The sequence below is a fragment of the Phoenix dactylifera genome, unplaced genomic scaffold, assembly GCF_009389715.1.
Source record: "Phoenix dactylifera cultivar Barhee BC4 unplaced genomic scaffold, palm_55x_up_171113_PBpolish2nd_filt_p 000447F, whole genome shotgun sequence".
Taxonomy (NCBI): domain Eukaryota; kingdom Viridiplantae; phylum Streptophyta; class Magnoliopsida; order Arecales; family Arecaceae; genus Phoenix; species Phoenix dactylifera.
In genome coordinates this window covers 114,244-136,622 of record NW_024067879.1, presented here as the reverse complement: position 1 = coordinate 136,622, position 22,379 = coordinate 114,244, and the positions used below count along the sequence as shown (strand labels likewise).

General features: G+C 38.0%; 1 pseudogene; it reads right to left on the bottom strand.

Moving 5' to 3' along the window:
- Positions 1-44: 44 nt before the first annotated feature.
- On the bottom strand, positions 45-21,792 carry LOC103719935 (annotated as a pseudogene).
- Between the last annotated feature and the right edge of the window lie 587 nt (positions 21,793-22,379).

Sequence of the window (22,379 nt, the reverse complement as noted above, 5' to 3'; positions counted from 1 at the left end):
AGGTTTTTTATTTCAGAAGGAAGCATAACAGGATTTTCCCCATATGAACAAAGCTTCTGTTTTACCCTATTTCATTACCTGATTGGCCAAAAGTCACAGATATACTTGGATTCCAAGAAAAATGTTATAAAATGGTGCCATTGATACTCCTTTATTCTTTTTTCCCAACTCTCAGAAATAGCACCTTTTTTAAATCTTGAATAGAAGTAGCACTCTCAATATTACATGTATAACATTGGCAATGCTAATGATAGGTTGTGCTTCTGTTGCCAGATGGTGGAAAAGCCTGGCGCCGCCGAGGTTGCTGAAAGCCCTTCAGTCTTTCTTCACCACGAGACAGACCAGACATGGAGCCTTTACACGTCTCCAGAATCTGGTAAAGTTCAAAGCGCATCATCACCTTCAGCTCTATCCTTTTCTTTGACCTCTCCGAACTTCATATTTTTCCTAGCGGTGGCATAGTCAAATGGCTTCAACTGATAGCTAACCACCGGTTCTCGAGACAGCTTTTGGTTCTGATGAGAGCTTCTTCTCTCATTAATTGACTGAAAGCATTTCTCAAAACTGGAGGCAAGATCTGATGGCGATGCCAACCCCTCCACAATACCACATTCTGGTTGAAAACCTCCATCACTACCATTTTCAGGTGGACGGAACCGTTTCATATGCATCATACCATCATCAGCCTTTGGGCTCTCTGCAGTAGACTCTGAATTGTGGGGATCATTCTCCAAGTGTACAACCTCTTCCAATTTCACTGTCCCGGTAATGTTACCAGTACAGTGCTGCCGATTTTCCACCTGTGGATGGTTTGAGGTTTACCTCAGGACACACTTCAGGAGGCTTTTCTCCACCAGAAGGATAATGGAATGGAAGGGCTACTGTTGACTTTATCTGCTCTACTTTGTTCTCATTCTTGACCTACAAAAGTAAAATGAGATGATCAAGATGTGGGAGCATGGTTCCTTGTGATTGTGCAGCCCATAATGGACTCCCACTTAGAATTATACACTTGGATGAGGAGCACTAAACCACCATGCATACAAGAAATTATACACATAGAATGATATCATTTTCTCTTTCATATTATATCCATATACATTTATTGATGTGAATCAATTAATCTTTTATTGGAAAACTTTCCCCCGAAAAAAGCTTATTGAATCTTATTTCTTGTTTCATGCATCAATTTCCTACTTCTATACAGATTAATATTTAATCCAATTCCATTTCTGCCAGTGTTTCTGAAAGTGTCATTCTTGTTCTTTTTGACTTCTATAAGGAAAATGGCAGTGGTTGCAACAGTGCAACCAGGAGTATAGTTTAAGATAATGATACTAATGAACAAACTAATAAGAGAAGAATTTACAGAAATATAATTGCATACAGAAGCAATTGACTAGTGGAGATTCATGATCATTTTACCTTTCCAAATAAGTATTTTCATCAATAGAAATAAAGTAAGATTCAAAAAGATTTAGTTGTACACAATAAATAATTTAAATACCTTTTCGGCGCTTCCCCCTTTATCAGCATTAAACTTCCTCCTAGAAGATGAATTTCCTAACAATGCTCCAAAAGCACTAGTTGGCTTTTTCAATATTTGGACTGAAACAATGCTAGCCTGCAAAAGAAAATGTTCCTATGATCAAAATAAATACAACCTCACGACTAAGATAGGATTGGCAGAACCATGTGCGTACATCCCTAGCAGGATGTACATGCTTGGTGCTTTCATTATCCATGTTCTGCATTCTTCCAGCTGCATCAGATAGCTTGAGTGAACACCCAATTTCTGATAATCGCACCTCTTCTTGCTGACATTTGCTCACTGTAGAAATGGGACTACCGAAATGTCCAATATCTGCAGGTTTGGCGCAATCATCCATGGTAGCTGTGGAAGCTGCAGCTAATTCAGCACTCCGCATGGTATCAATCGTCCTAATTTCATCAGAACGATCTTCACCAACTGCTGATGCCATTTGATACTCAGCAGCAGTGACTAAGTCAGAATTGTAGCTGACTGCTTCTGTATCCTGCATGGATGACTGCATGCAAAAATAAAGTTACAATAACTTGTCAATATCTATAAAAGAAAATTTAAGAATTTCATAATCTCTATTCTGAAAGGTCTGTTAGTTACAGCTTCCTGCCGCCCCACCTTCAGTTGCGCAGCTATGCTCTCAAAAGCAGCAGAATTTGCAACTGAACTCCTAATAATGCTAATGATGGAGCTAAGATAGCGCACGACAAACGGGTGCTTAAACCCCACCACATGGTGTAATTTTCCAGGAGTTGTGGGCATCTCTCTTGCTTTTAGACAGAAGAATATCAAGAGTCAAATAAATATATCCAAATCTAGCACCTAAAGAAACATTAATATTAGGCAATGCCTGCTCAAAATTCAAACTACCAATCTCAAGTAGAGCTTTGTTTGGCAATATATAGCCAGTGCTCTCATCCTCTTCACGAGCAATATCATCTCTCCATTGACATAGCCCCTGTTAAAAGTGCATGGGAAGAGTCAAACGAACCAGACAAGATAAAGTTGATTGAACTAAACAAATTTAGGGACCTTCTCCCAAAAATTTTAGATAACTTATATGCTTCTTTTCAAAAAGGGTTTCATATCAAATGGATGAAATTTTTATGTTACTACAGTAGATAGCCAAAAAACTTTTAGCAAGCAATCTTCTCAGGAATTTGAACTCTCAAGACAGGTGGCCGTAACCACTCTATAAGCATCAAATATGTTCCAGAAATAGGCCTAGCTCAAAGACAGATAACTGCAAGAACTTTTCATTTTTAACAATATTAAAGAGATGGCACTGAGAAGATGAAAAGGGGGCAAGAAAATTTTGATTGAACAAGGAAATGTCAACTTGATTATAAACAAGTCCACAACCATCAAGTCATTAGTAGCATAAGAAGATCGGTATACTGCCAGAGTTCTCAATGTCTAAAAAGAAGTGATCACAAATCTAAATCCAACAATGTTGAAACTGAAATACAATTTGAAGTAGATTAGGTGATGTCCCTTACAGCAACAACAGCAAGTTGCTTTGAGTTGAAATCAGCCTCCTGTAACCTGTCAATGATGCAGTTAGAAATGCCATCAGGAGAGAAGAATCAAATGGCAAAGTATGGTAAAAGCAATATTTTTAATATAGAAAAAGAACACTGCAAAGTGTCATCTTGAGAAAAATGATTCCCTATACAAAATGGATAAGAATGCAAAACTGCAAACCCGTATATATGGAGAAATGATGTATCGGTCAAGAGATCTTTTTCATAAAGCTGCATGCAAATTAAATTGCTACGTTTGTAGACCTGCAATTAATAGAAAAGAAAAGGGCTGGTTCTTAGTACAATTAAATCAGAGAACAAATTGATCATGAATATACATATGATCAAACATGGGTTTTGGCACATTACACACAACATACATCAGATTAATACAAACAAAAGCAAACTAATTGATAACTGTTCAAGCAGTCACCCAATAAAGAGAAAAAATCATAGTGGCATCAAAAGTTAAAGGATCATAAATTTCATATTTTGCAAGCAGAAGACCTACAGTAAGGTTTTAAACAACAAAAGTCAAGACCATTTTTCCCCCAAAGTTCTAAGAGTAATCCACTTTTTTATCCACCTTGTATAGACTTCTTTAGCATATCCAGAAAAGAAAGAAACAAAAACTATCAATCACAAGAGGTGTAACCTCTAAAAGAAGATCATTTTCATTTGTAGATGCTGATATCAACCTACTTTTCATTAAATCAAATATATGTAGGAGAAAGTGTGTATCTTCTCTGGCATACCTGCAAAAAAGGAAGCCTATTTATAAGTTGTCATTGGCTTGCATTCCATGTTCTGAGTTCAGGTAAAGTGCACACAATGAAAATGAACAGCTGAATTTCATTATAGATAGGCCTTTCGTTTCAATGCAACATTACTTGAGCATTTCATCAGGAAGTGGGCGCAATCTCCAATCTGCATGCTGATATCTGCAAGAAAAAAGGCAAATTTACAAACCTCTGACTGAATGTATTGAACTTGAAATTAAAGAAACAATTACTGGAAAACTGTAAGGGCATCTCATATAACAAATAAAAATACATATTATATATAATTATAAAGAATGCATGAGACGGTAAAGATGCTACTCTTTATTTGCATTAACTCCACAAAAATAATGCAGGAGGTACTCCAGGCTATTTCTCTCCAATTGCAAAACTCTTGATGCCTGCACAAGGGGAAAAAGAAAAAAGAAAAGAAAACCAATCACATGGAGGAAATCTATCAAAATATTGAACTTTCCAAAGGCTAAAAAACAAACAATAACAAAATCCAATAACAGAAGACCTTTGCAAATAGTCCATCCTCAAAAGCACAAAAATTTACTCCCAGTTAAAAAATAATTGTTCAGACCTTCAGGCATGAAGAAGTTTATTAAGATCTGGACTGATATGCAGACTCCTTGATAACATCTATGCCCACGTAATTACATTATGCAATTAACAATGTTAGGTGCCTAAAAGACTGATCTTGCTTTATGCTACAAAAAATGGCAAAAAAAACACACATGCATGTATGCATGCACATATAGAGAGAACCATGCGTCTGTGCACGTACACAAACACAAAATTCCAAGTAGGGCTGGAAATGGACCTGGGCCATGCTACCTTCAACCCAGGCTTTGTGCTCAACAGGCCACAGCTTTGGGTACAGCCAGGCCACAAAATTAAGAGCAGAAGTTGAAACTGTTTCAAGCTGACCTCAGCTACTCCTAAACACCCACTACTTTCAGGCCTCTCCAACGAAATTCAGGATAACCTCCAAGCCTTCCCCTCTCTTGATGGTCACCAGCCCACCCTCTCCAGAAAGCACTTAATATCCCACCAAGGATTGGGGCAAGGTTGTAACCTCAAGTAAAAATCAAGACAAGGCCTGAGCTTGACCCTGACAAGATGTTTCAACTTAGACCTAGGCTGAAACCTGACATAAAAATATCTAGTTTTGCATCTGGGCAAAGGGGTGATCCTACCTTTGCTCGACCTTCCACCATTAATTTTTGTGATACTATTTGTATAACAAACTACAAGTAGTTGTAGGCAAGTAGAACTAGCTACAGTGGTGTACTTGGGAGCAATCAATGGTAAGAAGTGATGCTGCATTTCATATGTGAATTAGTGGAATGATAATTAGGCTACAGTGTGATACTATTGGACCCACCTTATCCAAAACATAGGCTCAAATTAAATATACTCCATCATATATACAAAAAAAATACAGGCATAGATAGTGTGTGTGTGTGTGTGTGTACTTAAAAATTCAAAATTCCATGTTTTTTTACACTAAATGTGTTTTGGGCCAAGATTGACACATAAGTAGCCTTGAACATCTCTTTTACCTTAAAAATCTGGGCATAACTCAAGGGTCAAACTTCCTCAGCCTAAACCCAACCCACAAAACACCTCAAGCTCACCCAAGCCTACTAGCAACCTATTCAAGACCAGCTAATCTCTTACATGCCAGCCTTCATAAACTCACTTATCATCTTAAAATTCTGATCACAAAACTTGAGCATCCTTCTTGCAATGTGCTCTATCCTAGGCAAAATGGATACTTCAGACAGGGATGCAACTAGGGGGGCTCAACCCAAACCTACCAGCCCAACCCGCTAATTGGGTGGGTTGGGAGAGATTTTACAAACTTTGCTTGGGCTTGGCCTAAGGTTTGGTAAGGGATGACCTTCAACCCAGTCTGGACCTGACCCTAACCCAACTTGAACCTGACCCAACCAACTTAACCTGACCAACCCAATACATAAATATATAAATAATTCACATTTATGTTTCCATTTCAAATTTTTGTCTTATATAGGCAATTTATATGTTTTATACAGTTTCAGTTTCATCTTTGTCCTTGTTAAATTTTGTGTAGGTGTAATACCTTGAAAACTAATAAATGGTACGGCCTCGACACAACAAATATTAGTCCAACAAAAAAAAGTCCCAAACATTTTTTTAAACCTTAAAATCCCTATTCAACTCAATCTAACCAATTGATATGACCTAAGGAGACACAACCCAAATTTAGCTAAATATGAGGTAGAGATGGGTTGGTATCCCAACCCCAAGACCCAGTTGAGTTGGGTTGGGTTATACAAAGGCTGGGGTTGGTTAAAATTTGCCCTCAACCTGATCCAACCTGCCTAAGTTGTAGGCTGCATGTTGCGTCCATACTAGATGCATATCAGATACCAATACTTGGTGGATAGCCCTAGGATGTTTCAGATGCTTATTTTAAGCATCCTTCTTTTAAAATTTTTAAAAAGACTATGGACACATTCTAGATACATCTGATTTACTTTCCTTACAGATCTATGTGCATGGGGAAGGACTTTATTTTTTTTAATGCATGTCTTACTTTCGTTCATGAATAGTTAATCTAGAGTTTGTAATGTTGATATTATTATATTGAGTTGCTATTATTCTATTGAGTATGGATTGTGGTCTATTGATTTGGATGATGACCAAATAATGGAGATTCTAAATGTTAATGCTATAGTACATAAATTGGATTTTTTTGTTTGTTCACACATTTTTTTATATGCTCTTTAACAACTAAGTAGAAAATATATATTTACACATTGTCGTATCCAAGTGGTTTCACATCCTACGTTTTTTGAGACTTATAGTATAAGCATCTCTGCATCATGTTGGATATGTATCTTGTATCCATATTTATGATTTGTACGTTCTATCTTTCAATGGCTTATGTTCCACCTACATTGCTTTTTAACAAATTCAAAGTAACAGCCACATTTGGTACCTCACTTACAAATTGTCTTTTCTTCAACTTGATTTCGCCAAGTAGCTTCTTCTATTGCCAATCAATTTCCTTAAGCCAGTCTACCATGCTTCCAATTTTCAAAACAAGCACAAGTTGCTTATGAGTATAATAGGTCCTTCATAATAGACCATGTATGCAAACTATAGTTTAAAGTTACGACAATGACCAAAGTTTTTGGAAATTGTAAGGTGGTCACACAAAACAACCCCTAATATAGTTACTTGCATGTTCAAGGTAATTACTATTGCTTCAATTCAAATAGTGCTACTAGACTTGATCACGAGTCAAACGGCCCGCACGGCTCGATCAAGCCGAAACCTTTCAAACGGTCTGGGGCTACTTTTTAAGCTGGCGAATTGGGCCGAGCTTGACATATAAGCCCACCCATTAAATGGGCTAGACTTGGGTTCAGGTCTGAAAGCCCGATTTGAGCCTAGCCCGACCTAGATTCATATAATACTATATAAATTGCATTTCCAAATAGTCTAGTGGCCCGATCCATAGCCCATACCATAGGTGAACCAATGTGGCACTTGTTTCAAGAATAGGGTTCCTCAATTTGCTCCTCTGCCGCCTCTACACCTATCCTAACCGAGCTCATTCTCCTCTTCCGTCTCTTCTCCTCTTGTTCTCAACTCCTTTGTCACTCGCAACGGTAAGGCCAAGTGATCGTCGTCAACCTCCATTAACCCTCCACCACCGCACCATTGTGACCCTCCACAACCGCTTTGAGATTCTCTCCCTCTACGGCTCGTTCCTCCACCCCGCTATGCTGGAGGCCACTTTTGTCGTCAGTTCAAGGATTGCCCCCCTTCCTCTTCTTCTCTGGTCATCGCCGACAATACCACCACTTTTGCCGCCGTCGTCTTTCCCTCTTCTCGTCGTCTTCCACTCTTATTCAGTGAGAAGCCGATGTGAGATAGTAAGAAGCAGCAACTAGCAACCTTGACGGCGAATGCTGCAACACTCAAAGAAAAAAGAAAGAGAAAACAGGGGCCGATGTGAGATAAGTCTATAGAGCCTGGCATCATGCCTTACCAGTAGCGGAGATTTGATACACACAGGAGATGGAAGAGGTCAATCGACCAGAAATTAGTGGCAAGTTCTGTTCCCAAGGAAACAACAGCACCCAACCCGAAAGCCCGAAGCTTGATATATAGCAAGCTCAACTCAGGAAAGTCGATCCAAAGGCTAGGCCACACCTATCCCGAACCTGACTATATTAAGTTGTCCCTTGGGCTGAGACCGGCTCGAACCCGACCCATCCCATCCATTGAGCGGTCTAAGTGTTATTGAGGGCTATATTTCCCAAGCACTTCAACCTTTCTGATTCAATATGTTTGGAAAGTTAGACACACATCACAAGACACATTACATGGAATTCTAAACAAGATTCACTATATTGCCCGAATTGCCCGATTCAGGGTATACTCAGCCATACCGAGGGCAGACCGGCACAATTCTGCTCCTCAGTTCGAGACACCGATGAAGGAGGGGGAGAGGGAGAAGGAAAGAGAGGAAGAGAGAGAGAGGGGGGAGGGATAGGGAGAGGGAGGAAGGCATGGAGAGAGAGAGAGGGAGGGGGATGGCGGCCCCCCTTAAAATTTTCAAAATAAAAAAGCCCCCTCTCAGAGCCCCTATTTCGAATGAAATAAGAAACCAGAGGGCAGAGCCTTTCTCTGTCCCCTCCCTAGCCCTCCTCTGGCCCCCTCCCAACCATCTCCCCTCTTCCCTCCCTTCTCGTTTCTTCTCCCCCCTTCTTCCTATCCACCACCTCCTTGCTTTGCTTTGTCTATAGGCCTGGCAAAAACGACATGGTACCATACCAAATATGCTGTCAAGCATCGGTATTAGTTCGGACATCAGCATAGCAACCTTGCTCTTACGGTCTTACCCATGTCAACTACAAGGGTCAAACATTTGACACTTATTTAAAGTTATTGTCAAGAAACACCTTGTTGTAAAAGACATTACTTGAATTCAACTATGTTGCTACACAATTTATCTATCTTTTTTTCTTTTGTACTAAATGGTATTATGCATGAAATAGTTTTCTTAGTTAAAAGTGCTATTGGTTGTCAAGTTATGCTAGTCATGGTAACTCTATAATACAACCACATTGAGTTGTCCTTATGTTGCATGTTAAGTGTTCGCACCTAGGGATACTAAACACTTGGAACTCATGCAATATTGACATTATTAATGATTTCTACCAGATTTTTCATTAGAAATTTCTTGCTAGAAAGCTGAATCAATTTTGACCATCTAGGTCAACAATTATTAATCTTTTTATGTCTTTTGAAAAGCTTTGGCTAATTATCTAGAACTTATGATATGGTCAACATGAGATGTAGCACATGTGACATCTTCAGAATTTCTCATTAGCAACCATTTTGTTGGCTAAATCTGGATCAAATTTGACCGATCTTGATCAACAATTATTATTCTTTTATGGCTTTTGGAAAGCTCGGCTAATTTCAATCAAACCTATGACATGGTCAACATGGAGATGTAGATCACATGGTGACATGAAGACAAGTATTGACATGGAAAATTCCAATATCCAAAAGCTGCGATGCAAGGACTTCTTCATTGTAAATGTGCATGTATCTATGTATCAATGTATAAAAAATCATGACATGTCCTAGAATCACTATATAGCATGAGTATGTGTAACACCACCTGAGGCACATGACACGGATACATGAATCACCAAATCATACTCCACAACTAAGCAAAGTGTACCAAAGTATACGTATCACATCAACTTCTATGTTTATGACTTCTACTTGTTAATGGAGATGCTCCATGAGCTCCTCCCAGTAGTGTTAGCAAGACACTCTATCCCAATCACGTGCTCCCAATTTTCGCAATCTGATTGTTCTTGATGCCCCCACATATTCAAGCTTTAGTAGACATTCATCACTAAGCTCTCTTGAGACTCAGCATTGTGGAGACCCTAATGTAACAATAGGCAACCTTATCATGGCACGCCCTTTCTTACTTCCACCTTCATTTCCAAGAAGATGGAAGGTGATAAAGAGGTAGCTCAGAACATGTTTGATCATATTACACACAAAGGCAAAAAAAAGTAAAAAACAACAGCAGTCAAGGAACAACCCAAACTATTAGTATACAATAGATAAATATAATAATCACGGTTGTTCTTAAACTAATAAATCAGCGATATAAGCCATATATCAAATTGCAGCAATCATGTCATCTAGGTGAGAGAAATTGCAAAACCCCAAATATTGAAATTACAATTACAAAAAAGGTAGCAGAAACAATAAATAAACCCAGAAAATGCAGATCAGTTTGAGATAGAAACTTTCACCAAAAATGGTGGTAAGACTGCTACGCAAATGTTGCAATTAGCATGCCATGCATTCACTTACATCATATACAAATAGGGATGGTATTGAACAGTAGATGAAGTAGCACCTGCCAGTAATCAAAAAGGTTGCACACATATATGCCAAAGTCCGCTGAAGCCACATTGTCGCGGTCTGCCCATGCATGACCTGTTGAGAAAAATGCAGGAATAACAGATTGGATAAGCTATCGACTAAGATCAGTATACAGAGTGAAAAAATCACACTTTCTCTTTGAGGGGTCTTTAAAAATTTCTCTAGGTATGGACCAACATGAATACGCAATTCAGGTGTCTATTACAAATCTTCTGTTCTTGTAAATTTGCATCAACAGTCAGTCCTTGAAATGACCTATATTGGTTGTGCTCCAAATCAACCTAGAACAAGAATCTCATAATAAGTATGAGAAAATTAAAACACACACACACACACACATGAACAGTAATTAACAAACAAACTATAACATACATAATTCAAGAATGAAGAAGATAAAATGAGATGCAGCATATCTACTAAAGAGATCCCAGAAGCAGGTGTAATGATGCAAGCTCAAACCAAGTAATGCAAGCTAAACTGCTACAAGTCAATTTTGTCCCTCCAGCCCTAATATGACAATGCAAGGAGAGTGGCTCTTATACAAAACAATCACTCTATTAATTGTTTCCAAGAGTGGTCGGAGATTGGAGGGGGTTTCACCAATGTCAAGAAGAAAGCGATATCGATATTGAATTTGTTTCCAAGAGTGGTCATGGAGATTGGAGGGGTTTTCACCAATGTCAGAAGAAAGCGATATCTATTGAATTTCTTCAAGGATAATGATGAAGGTTGTCTATAATGTTAAGTACAAGGTGTGCAGGGCATGGATTAATCAAATCATTTAGAGAGGAATAGAGTCATGGTGCACCTACTGGAGGGATTAACTTGTCAATGTACAAAAGATTGAAGAAGACTTCGCTTTAGACATTTGTAAGAAAATAGGTGATCACATGTGGATAGTTGTCTAGGCCTTAGTGCAATGGTAAGGCAGGTGTTGGCGCAATGGTAAGGCTGCTCTATCGTGACCAGAGTATCATGGGTTCGAGAACATAGAAACAACTCCCACATAGAGGCAAGGGTATATACATTTCTCCCTCACCAGAGTTAGCAATGATCGGAACCTCATGCACTAGGATGCCTTTTCTTGCATATCTTAATTGCATGGAGATTTCAAAGACCTCTATGTGATAGAGTAGTATGAGCATTGTTTGGATCAACCACTCGTGATTAAAACTCGAGACTACTCTAGAAGACAAGTAATCAAAGACTCAAGCCTGGGAAACGTTGCTGCATGAAACATAAAAGGTGGATTAACCTCTAAAAAAATCAGAAATTTGGAGAATTTACTCTATATTACATGTATAATACTATTTTGTTCCCAATTAGCAGAACGTTTCCCCGAATTTTAAGAATGACAAAAATTTGAAATCTAATGCAAACTAGTTACATATAAAATTCTCAAGCTAGGAACTAAGTGTTTTTTTATTTGTTTCTAATACTTGATTGTTTAACTTTGGAATTCTGTTTTGATTTAAATGTTTAGCCTTAATTTATTCCTCAAAGATGAATACAGCTCCCCATATATGAAACCTAGCCTTCTTCATCTACTTGATATCTAACAATTTTGTATTGTTGCCCACGATTTCATGAACCTAAACCACACTTATGTCAGTTTGCCTATGTGACTAGCAAACTTTAAATTGTCATGGTATGACATTCTTGCCAAAATTGTATTCACAATAGGATTCACATCAAGAGGCGGTCAAAAAAAATATTGTGAAACTTTTGTGAATAGTATCTCCATCCTCTGTAGATTGACTAAAGATTCCCAAGCTTTTGGAATTTCTGCAACTATATTGAAGTTCATATTCTTTGCTTATAATCAAGGTCCAATTCTAAGCATGATGTTAGGGTTCTGAGAGAGGCTTTCTGAACTTCTTGTTATATATTAAGTCTAAAATAATAATTTGGTGTTTTCTAACATGAAAAATAAGGTTGTTGTTCTTTCGAGTTTGGGTCACCTCTCACCTACTAAAGTATCCTTTTCAGCTTTTCCATAAACTTGATTTAAATGTTCCTTGGAGATCCTTCCAAACTATAAGAGCATGTTTGGATATTTCTATAGAATTGAGCTGAAATCCTGTAGGAATGGGCTTGTTGGTCCATTTAGCTTGCACTTTCTAAAAGCCAGTCCAATCCCAGCCCAAATCCTAGACTTTGGGCTATAGGAAATTTAAAAAAAAAAAAAATCCATAGGTCTTTTTTTCTTCCCACGGGATTTGGGTTGGGTGGATTATGGTTGATACAGGCCCAAGCTTAAATGGACAGCCAATCCACAATCCTACAAGATTTTCAGCCCAATCCCGTAGGAATAGCCAAACAAGCCCTAAAAGTTTGAGGAAGGGTTTAAGTTAATTCCTTATCAACAAAAGGTCATAAAATCAGCAGATTTTTGGACTTGGGGTGTTCGCTCCCTTTATTTGGAGCCAACTTTCCAAATTTACAAAATTAAAACCCCAATCCTATTGCAAACAAGCTCAAAATTATAGGAAAAAACATACTTTGAGCATGAAATTATACGGGTTGCATAATCAGAAAAAATACCTAGAAAGCACACAAAGGTACAATTGTCAGATTCCTGATGGCCATAGAGCTATGTGTCAATAGGAAAATTGCTGATAATTATCAAACAAACTTGTCCAAATAACATGCATAATTGCATTTTTCTATTAAATGATAATATCATCTGAATATCGAAAACTAGAGGATATTTCCACATTCTTGTAACTGCAGAGGAATTTTTTTCCCTACAGAGTTACAGTAATTTGGTTGTTTGAATGCCCAAAATGGGTGGTAAACATCAAATGAAAATTACAAAGGCACTGTAAAATATCAAAAAAAAAAAAAAAATTCATAGACATTAGCATCTTTTTTTAAAAACTGAAACCTTCTGAATTCCAGCAACCTATTTGCACTATGGGGTGAATTTACTCTTGCATGTGCTTTTATTGATAGGATGGCAATCTGATGCTCTATATTCAAAATCAATGTCATTGTATGAGGGTTATCTTCATCTTTTTCTAACCAAAACTATACTTGAACCATCGCATACAGTTAGAATCCACCCTTGTTTAGTAAGGCTGAGGATTAATGCCTTCCAACATTGTAGGCATGCTTAGACAACAGCATGAACAAACCTACTTAATGCACTTAAACATGTTACTGTGGATAAGCTTACAAAAAATCAATAGACTTTAAAAAACAACATAGCAAACTACTTATCCGCAAAACTGAAAGCAAAATGATTTCAACCATAGTAGATCTCTTCATTACCATAAACATAACCATCCTGCCTTCTCCCAACTAGTTGAGGTTAGGGCTACCTCTGATGTTTATTCATGCTTTCTAAATCCTTTCTAATAACCTCCATCAAGTCACATGGGTCTTCCCCTCTGTCTCCTAATGTTTCAAATAGATTAAAGTATGATCCTATTGGAGGCTCTCAGATCTTCATTTTACCTATCCAAAGCATCTCAACTAATTTCCATCAGGTTTTCTTTGATTATGCAAATTCTACAACTCCTCTAACATATCATGACTCACCCTATCCTCCTTTATGGCCATGCATCCATTTCAGCATTCTCATTTCCACCACATTCAACTTTTTTCTAGGAACATTTATTGCTCAACATTTGAGCCATAAAACATATACGCCTTCTGTCGTCCATTTAACAAAGTATCCATTCATCACATATATCCCAAAAACATCTCTTTTATACAAAAATGTGACATTCAAAAAGGTAATCAACAATCCCAAAACAAAACCAATTCATTGGATTTTCAACATCCCACAAAATCGTTAATGTTTCACATTTCAATTCCATCTTTAAAATGATCAGACAATGCAAGAACATCAGCAGAAATAGACCATGAGCCGCAACCGACTTCACTTAAAAATCGCAAAATTTTTTAACCGCGCCGGACCCTGTTTGTTCAAAAGTTGAAACAAGAGAATCTATCGCGGCCTCGCCTGCCGCGGCCTCGCCACCCTCTACCGGCGCCCCAACCTCTCCCTCTCCCTCCCTCCCCACTCGCTCCTCTTTCCTTCTCCTCTCCGGCTCTGGCAATGAGTCTCGTTTCCGTTGCCAGAACCTACTGGTGAGCCACTGTACAGCTCAGAATGGCTCGAACTGCCCAAGTCGGGACGGTTCTGCCAACCTTGATAAATTGTTAGAGATTTGCAATAGGTATTAACAAGTAAAAATATCATCTTGAAATATCAAAATAAGTTATTAGTGATATATAAATTCCCATACCAAAGTATTATTTATTAAACCAAAGTCCTTTTGCAGTGTATGCAAAACAAACCTCACCAAGAAGCACGCATACAAACCAAGGAATATAACATGACTTTATTGGGTAATCATGAATGTTCTTGTTAATATAAAATAGAGGGAAGAAAGTGTACAAATGGTTTACAGGTCAAATATAGGCATATTTTCAGGTGAAGAAGAATTAGAAGGTTTCAAAGACAACAAATGCTTCAACAACCATATGCTGTACCGCAATTCATTCTTAAGCAATAACAGCCATTTAATGAGACAACCATAAACTGTCACAAGAGAGATTTTATTATCCTTTAGCTGGCCAACAAGCAACAGTTAAGTTATGGCCCATGGTTCTACAACTACCCAAATAAGTCTGGACTGCATTATTTGCTGCACATGATAGAACCAAATTGCGAATCAAGCCTACATGTCCCATGTTGATATTGTTTGAGCCATGTCCATGAAAAACAATAAAGGGATTCACTTTATTATGTGCTATAAGGAATAAATCAAAGGCATGAAGGCAGGAATAATTTTTTTAAAAAAAGAAAAGCCATGAATGATGGAGATTGACATAATGAGCAAGATTAATAAGCTATGGAAGGATGCCTCAACAAGGTATGCAGATGATATAAGTAACCAACTTTGAGCCGCAACAAGGACAATGGATCAAATAATAAATAGCATGGATATCCACAACAATGTTCACTATTTATTAGTAGAAGGAAGCCACAGCAAGGTAGAGAGAGAGAGAGTAATATTTAAAGCCAAAAAAGGTAACCAGATAGAATAGCAAAACAAGTTTGCTAACAACCAACCGCAAATTCATTTACACCCCGCAACTTGGCAGCTAGTCTTTTAACTCGTTCACTCCCTCCACAAGCTTAAATGGAGTGCTCTCTATGGGCAGGGGGTTTAACTGGCTCACCTTCCCCAACATTTCTATCAACAAAATCCAACACAGACAGCTTCTCCTGCATATAAAAGAAACTCTGTTGGTAAGTTTACATAAAGAAGAAAACCACAACAATAAATGATGGCTGAGAGATGGAGGGAAAAGCTTAGAGAAATTACAGCTAATTGTTTTGATGTCCAAAAAAGCAGTCACATGTAAACATCCCATACAACAGAATTAGTCCCATAATTTGATGATAACTTTATAAGCTATGAATGTCGAACTTCCAGTAGAGAGATACAAACAACAAAACCATAAATCAGTAACATTATCGTTCGAGGAATTTGAAATAGCTATAATTTTCAACCCTTTAGTGATGGTCAAAGTTTACCAAGCCACTGTCCCGTGAAACAGAATAACCTAGAATTTATTTATCCATAGCCATGATTTCAATTATCACTACACACTCACCCAATTTAGATGGTTTTACTTGATGAAAGATAAATTAACTGCGGCAAACCTTAATATTGCGACATAGTGATGACTGAATGTTGCAATTGGCACTGAAACCTGTCAAGTCTGATTCTCTCTCTATTCCAAAAAGTATGTGATTTTCACAATCAAAAGACTAATGACTTATAACTTCATTTAACCACTAACTATGATGCTCTTAAACTGGCTTTCAATATATTTTTTGACTTCATTTTCCCAAGTTGGAGTCAACTTTATATCACAGTAATCCAAATACTCGTATTCTATAACCATGACTACATCAGATATAGGCTAACAAACTAACCCATAATTTTTTCAGATCTACCACAACAAGCAAGATTCAACAATTATATGAAGCTACTAAGTTGGTTTCTTGATTAAGTTTTTTGCCAATTAATCCCCAATTACTTGGAACCAATTAACTGATAAAATCTGACTTAAATGCATGATTTTATGCTTGTAGCTTGCTTACAGAATGCTGGTTATTAATAAGTACACTTCTAAATGTATGCCAACATTATGATCTAAACACTGAAATTTGAAGGGTGAAAAAAAAAATTCTCTATATGTTATAAACTTGATTGAAAAGATGGATCCACCTTTTTGTCCAATCTATGAAAGGAACTAAAGCTAACTGACTTCTGGTTGAACTAATTGGGAACAAGAGCTTTCAATCCAATCTACAAGACTTTTTTAAACAAGACGTTAAGATTAAGATAGAGGTATTCTTCAAGTTCAAGGGAAGTTTTTTACATGTCTGATATGATATCCATGGGAATATTCTCATATACAGAAGATGTACATGGATTCCTATTGTAGTTCATACCTGTGTGGTTAAGGAGTTGGAACCAACCATGCTAGTATACATGTTACTACAATCTGAGAGGTGAAGTTTCATACCTTAATGGTACAGTACAGACCCGTAACTGTACCATCCCAAACCAACAAAATGGCACTCCTCTTGTGCCAACAGGACAAATATGAGGTGATGTACCTTCTGTTGGTACGATATGGTACCAAGGGGCAAACCAATACTTTACCAATATGATACAGTATAATGGCCCCTATGGACAAGTACAGAGCAATACTTAAATCCCTTCTGCAATTCCATTTCAACTTTAATCATGCATCAAAAAATTTAGGATGCAATAGAGACAATTCTTTTTGAAAGCATTACAATTTGTCTTAATGCAAAGTTCAAGCATTGAAACACGAAGTTCCTTAATAGCTCTTCAAGTAGGTAACTGGTCTCATGTACAATACATTTCACAAATGCACACGAGAAACTTCATAGATACCTCCAAGGACAAGAGGGAGGGTTTCTAACTCATTTCTAATAAATGTTGACATCTCCATGATCGATATTATTATATTAATATCATTGTATGGAGTATATATTTTGGTCTATAGAACTGATGAGGATTACAATAGAGTTTGTGGATGTTCATTTTGTTGTATGAAGTAGTATGGACTACGTTATAGCCATAATTCATCATGCTTTATGAATGATTTTTTCTGTTCACATGTCCATGATATATTCAAAAGAGTGAGTTGAGGTCTTTAATACCAAAACTAACCCCAAGTGGAAAAATAAGCAATCTATTTATACATATAGGTAAAATTAGAGAAACACAAAGATCTTCTTGTTGGACGAGAATTACATTTAGAGTTTAAAGTGGGTTATTTTTCTACTCTCTCAAATAATCTACCTAACCACCCATCATGATAGTCCATTAATCTCAATCCTTTTGCATCCTCCAATCTTATATTTCCAACTTCATCCATCAAAAACAAAATAAGAGGTTTAAATTATCTATAACCATAATCTTTTCCTAAATGTGTGTTTGGCACGTCCCCCTATAGCCAGTACGTACAACTAATAACATTTATTTGCTGTCACATCCCAACTATAGCATATTGTAGTTTCCAAGATTTGTCATATCGCTGTCTTCATATCATGTCCTATTAGTATCTCACATCTGACTCCATGCATTTTAGGATAGAGTAAGGAGAAACAGAAATTGTTAATAGACTTAGTAAGATCATAGAAAGGTGGTCAAGGAAAAAATTGGGAATATGAAAATAAAAATATGAACCCTGCTCCCCTAAGGAATGACATTGGAGAGTGGAGACTGACCATAGTCGTGATCAACAGTGGAGAGGGCATGGTAGGCTGTCATATCGGAGATAAAAAGTATCAAAGGAGGAAAGAAAGGTTCAGATTATATTCATTTCAACAAGTTCTTTGTGGGAATAGTGGCACAGGCAAAAAAGCAAGACTGATAATAAATTTGTTGTGTGGTCTATCACTTTAAAGGTTGAAATTTCTTCTTCATTTTCAATTGCTTTGGAGTGAGGACTGGGGGAGACTAAGCAAGGGCTGTTTTGGAGATAAGAAGAAATAAATACTTGCAATTCCCTGTTTTATGGCACAATCTAACTGTTTTTTCTTCACTCTTAGCACTTCTTTAGGCAGTAAGGACTGTCACCTGCATCCATAAATGATGTCTAGGTGTTAAACCTCGGCAACAAAGGGGAATTTCCTCATCAAAACTTTCTTATCACCTCATAGACAACGAATGAAAACTTTTGGCCTTTCAAGTTCAGTTAAAGAGCTTTCAAGGATATGAAAAGTTTGTGTTCTTTGACTTCTGGCTTTTGAAAAAAAAAAAAAACCTTATACATGTAAACATCCAACAGAAATGGACAAGCATGTAAGAAATTGGAAATCAAGCAAAAAACAAAAGATAATGGCATTCCTCATTTTCTCTTTTAATGTAGTGTACACCTTAAGGAGAGTTATACAATTTCTTGGGCCCTCTTAATACTTTTCTAGAAGCATCAGGCAGGAGTAGCGTAGAAGAAGCAGTGTTACAAGTAAGGTCCATTACAGAATGCTTAACAAATGGGAGTGGGAGTATCAAGGAACTTGATATCACATGTTGGATCAAGGGTCATCAAATTACTAATCACTAATTTTAAGGAATACCAATTGGCTTATTCAAGCATCACAATACAAGACTGTACGTGCACGCTGACCAAATAGTGGGTTAATTTTAGTCATAAGATTACTTTTATCTCCTGTTCAAGAAGCTGAATATTGCAGCATATCGATTCTACTTGTTGATCATCATTGTAATTGATGTGATTTCCAATTCAAAGTTTTAGTATTAGTTTAAGGGCAGAGTTTGACAATTACTTCTATCATAGGCCCTTGGGAAAACTTTGAGCATTTTTATTCTAAGCCACTTGCAACTGTTCACAAGGGCTTTAATGGTCCATAAACTACAATTAAGTTATCTGGTTTCCCTGTGGACAAAGCCAACAATCAATTATTTGGAGAGCTTGATGTGTTTAAAGCGTGTTGGATGGCTCTTCGTTACATATTTTGTTAGCACTCTCTAAAAACGGACATACCAACACAGGGTGGTGACTTAGTTAATTGCAAATGAAGAAAATGCGGAGAAACATGTGTATCAAATTCATCATCAATAACAAACACCATAAATGCTCCATAGAAACTACAGACACATTGGTTAAGGTAAGTTTCAAGTCTTCTCAAGCTCCTACATGACGAAGCTTCAAACAAATAAATTAATGAAATGATCCTATTTGACTGTTGTATATTGCTAAAACCAGGGAATAGGATAATCATGAATTTTGCATAACTGGCTAAGACACTAAAGTAGCAAAAATTTTTGATAAATCCTCTCAACAAAATAGGTCAGTGATGGGTAAATTTAGAAGTCATAAAAGTGCCCGGTTTGACATTTGCCGGAAAGTAACGAAATTCAATAGGTGAAAGGGGAATGCAAACAATTTCCATGGTTATTTGGATCAGTTTGAAATATTAATATGTCATGGCATTCACCATTCTATACCCACTAAACATTTGAGGCAAAATTTGCCCTACCGGTCGGTACCCAGTGCGCCGTAATCATACTATACCGTACCAATATTGGTGCCAAACTGATAAGTGGTAACAGGGAGGGAGGGGCATACCGATACTTGTTACGTGAACCAGCCTCCATACCGAGCAATAGTGACACTGTAATAGAATAGTACCAATACGGAATCCAGTACCGCTGAAATATTCTTTTCTTTTTAAAGTTCTGCCTCATTGAATTGTATGTCGATGGTGGACGGTGCCCATAAACTCAACATTGATGACCACTAATCCATGGACTTTCTACGAAAGGACACATAAAAAAATAGTTTGATCTTTTTACTGGTTAATCAGCATTTATAAAAAAGAGACCCACAAGCCAAAATCAAAAACCATCAAAAGGAAACAAACATAACAGCACATTGAGCAGCAACATAACTATTGTCATCCTGTATAACATGGTGTATAGTCCTGTAATTTTTAACTACCAAATCCTATACCTTTCACTCTTTTCCCTACTCTTTCATCTTTTGCACGTCCTAACCCACCCACACCCCCTCCCGCCCCAAGCACCCATGATCAGCAGACAATGAATGAGACCCTTGCTGTGGACCTAAGTTAACCTCATCAAATCCTATCTCTATCAACAAAAGACAACAAAGTAGAATAAAAGGAAAGGAATCAACAAGTCTTGTCTGCAAAAGGGCATCTGTTCTTAAAGATTGGGTTACCGTGCAATTACATGTCCATCCAAGTTATCAGCAACACGATTCTCTTTTCTTGATATTATAAATCAAATTAAATGACTAAAATAATGCGACTCAAAAGAAATGAACCTACACAAGAGGAAGGAAAGCAATTGCACGACTGACCAGTGGATGGACGAACCGGCTCCCATCATCGCTCCTCTCCAACCAAACATGCTCAAATGGCTGGTTCTTGTTGTTTACCAGTATATGGTACTGATCTTGCGGCCTGGGAATGGATGGTATATGAAAGGGCACCCTCGAGCGGGGCACAGTCGTCTTCTTGTCTCTCGATGACAACTTAACCCCGGCCACCGAGCTCGAAGTCAAACCACCCTCAGCTTTTCCCGTTTCCCGCATGCTCCCCTTCTTCTTCTTCCCGTAAACCATCTGAAACCCATCGTCCAAGTCCATCAAGCTAATTTTCCCACCGCTCTCCTCCTCTTTCTCCCTCAAGCTCTTGAATTCATCCATCGAGACACCGAACCGCTCGAGAAACTCGTCGTTGAGGTTGACAATCCAGTCGAAGGCCTCGTCGAGATCGTCAGGGAACAGCGGCGGCTTCTTGCTCCCCCAGAGAGAGTCCGAGGCGGCGACGCCCTTCAGAGAGGAAACGGATTTCGCCGCGATCTCCCTCGCGGGGGCCTTGAACTCGTCGAAGTTGTCGTAGAAATGGAAGTCTTTGCCGGAGGGGATGCTGCGGGAGCGGCCGGAGAGGCGAGTGGCGGAGGCGGCGAGGGGGCCGGAGACCAGCGCCTGGAGGTAGTCCGCCTTGTGCTTCCGAGACGATTCGGGGCGAGGGGAGTCCACTTCCATCGATCGGAGGTGCGGGGGGTTTCTCCTCGGCTCCACTTCCAGGGCCGGAGAAGGGATTCCAGGGCCTGGAAATGGAGCGAGAGGAGAAGAAAAGAGAGAGTTCTGGCGAGAGCTAGGGTTTCTCCTCTCCTTATTCGAGGGTTTCTTCGGGGTCTAGGGTTAGGGTGTTGAGTACGCCATGGGCGAAAAGAACTCGGAAAGAGACGCCTTCGCTTTTAAGCAGTGAGTGGGGAGAGGGAGGGAGAAGAAAGCCGTCGCTGTTTAGTATTTTCATGAATTGGATTTGTATGCATGAAACCACGAACTTGGCCTGTTTCTGCGATTTTTTGGGAATTTTTTTCCTTGAAAAAAAAGGAAAGGGCAAAAAATAAAAAGAGAGAGAATTTGTAATGGAGCTGTGTCCCGTGACTTATGTGAAACTCACATGTGATAAGGATGAAATCATCAAACTATGATTTGCTTGGTCATGTTTCATGCGCCAAAGACAAGAATATAATCAAATTATTCAGACAAGTAATATGATTGATATGATTAGTTTTACTTTCCTCATGAATGTGCATGCAATCTTGTTTGAGGCATTAACTACAATCCACATCCACACACTTTAACAGAGCCATAATTTTTATGTTTCCTAAAAGCTATAAAGATAACTTTGCAGGCAAAGCGCGTATATTGTGAGACCAACAGAGCAGCAGATTGGATAGCCTCTTATATGACTAACTATTCTGAAAAGACTTTATGACTAAAGAAGAGGGATTATTTAGTGCACTCCGGGACTTGTTATCTTTTAATTTTTTTGGATGCATTCGTATCCAACATATATGATACATCTGTTTCAATGTAAAAATAAAAAAAAAAGAGAGTTTAATGTGGTATTAAATAGCAATAAATGAAAGAGTGAAATATTTTTAATATATACCTTCCATATATATATATATATATATATAT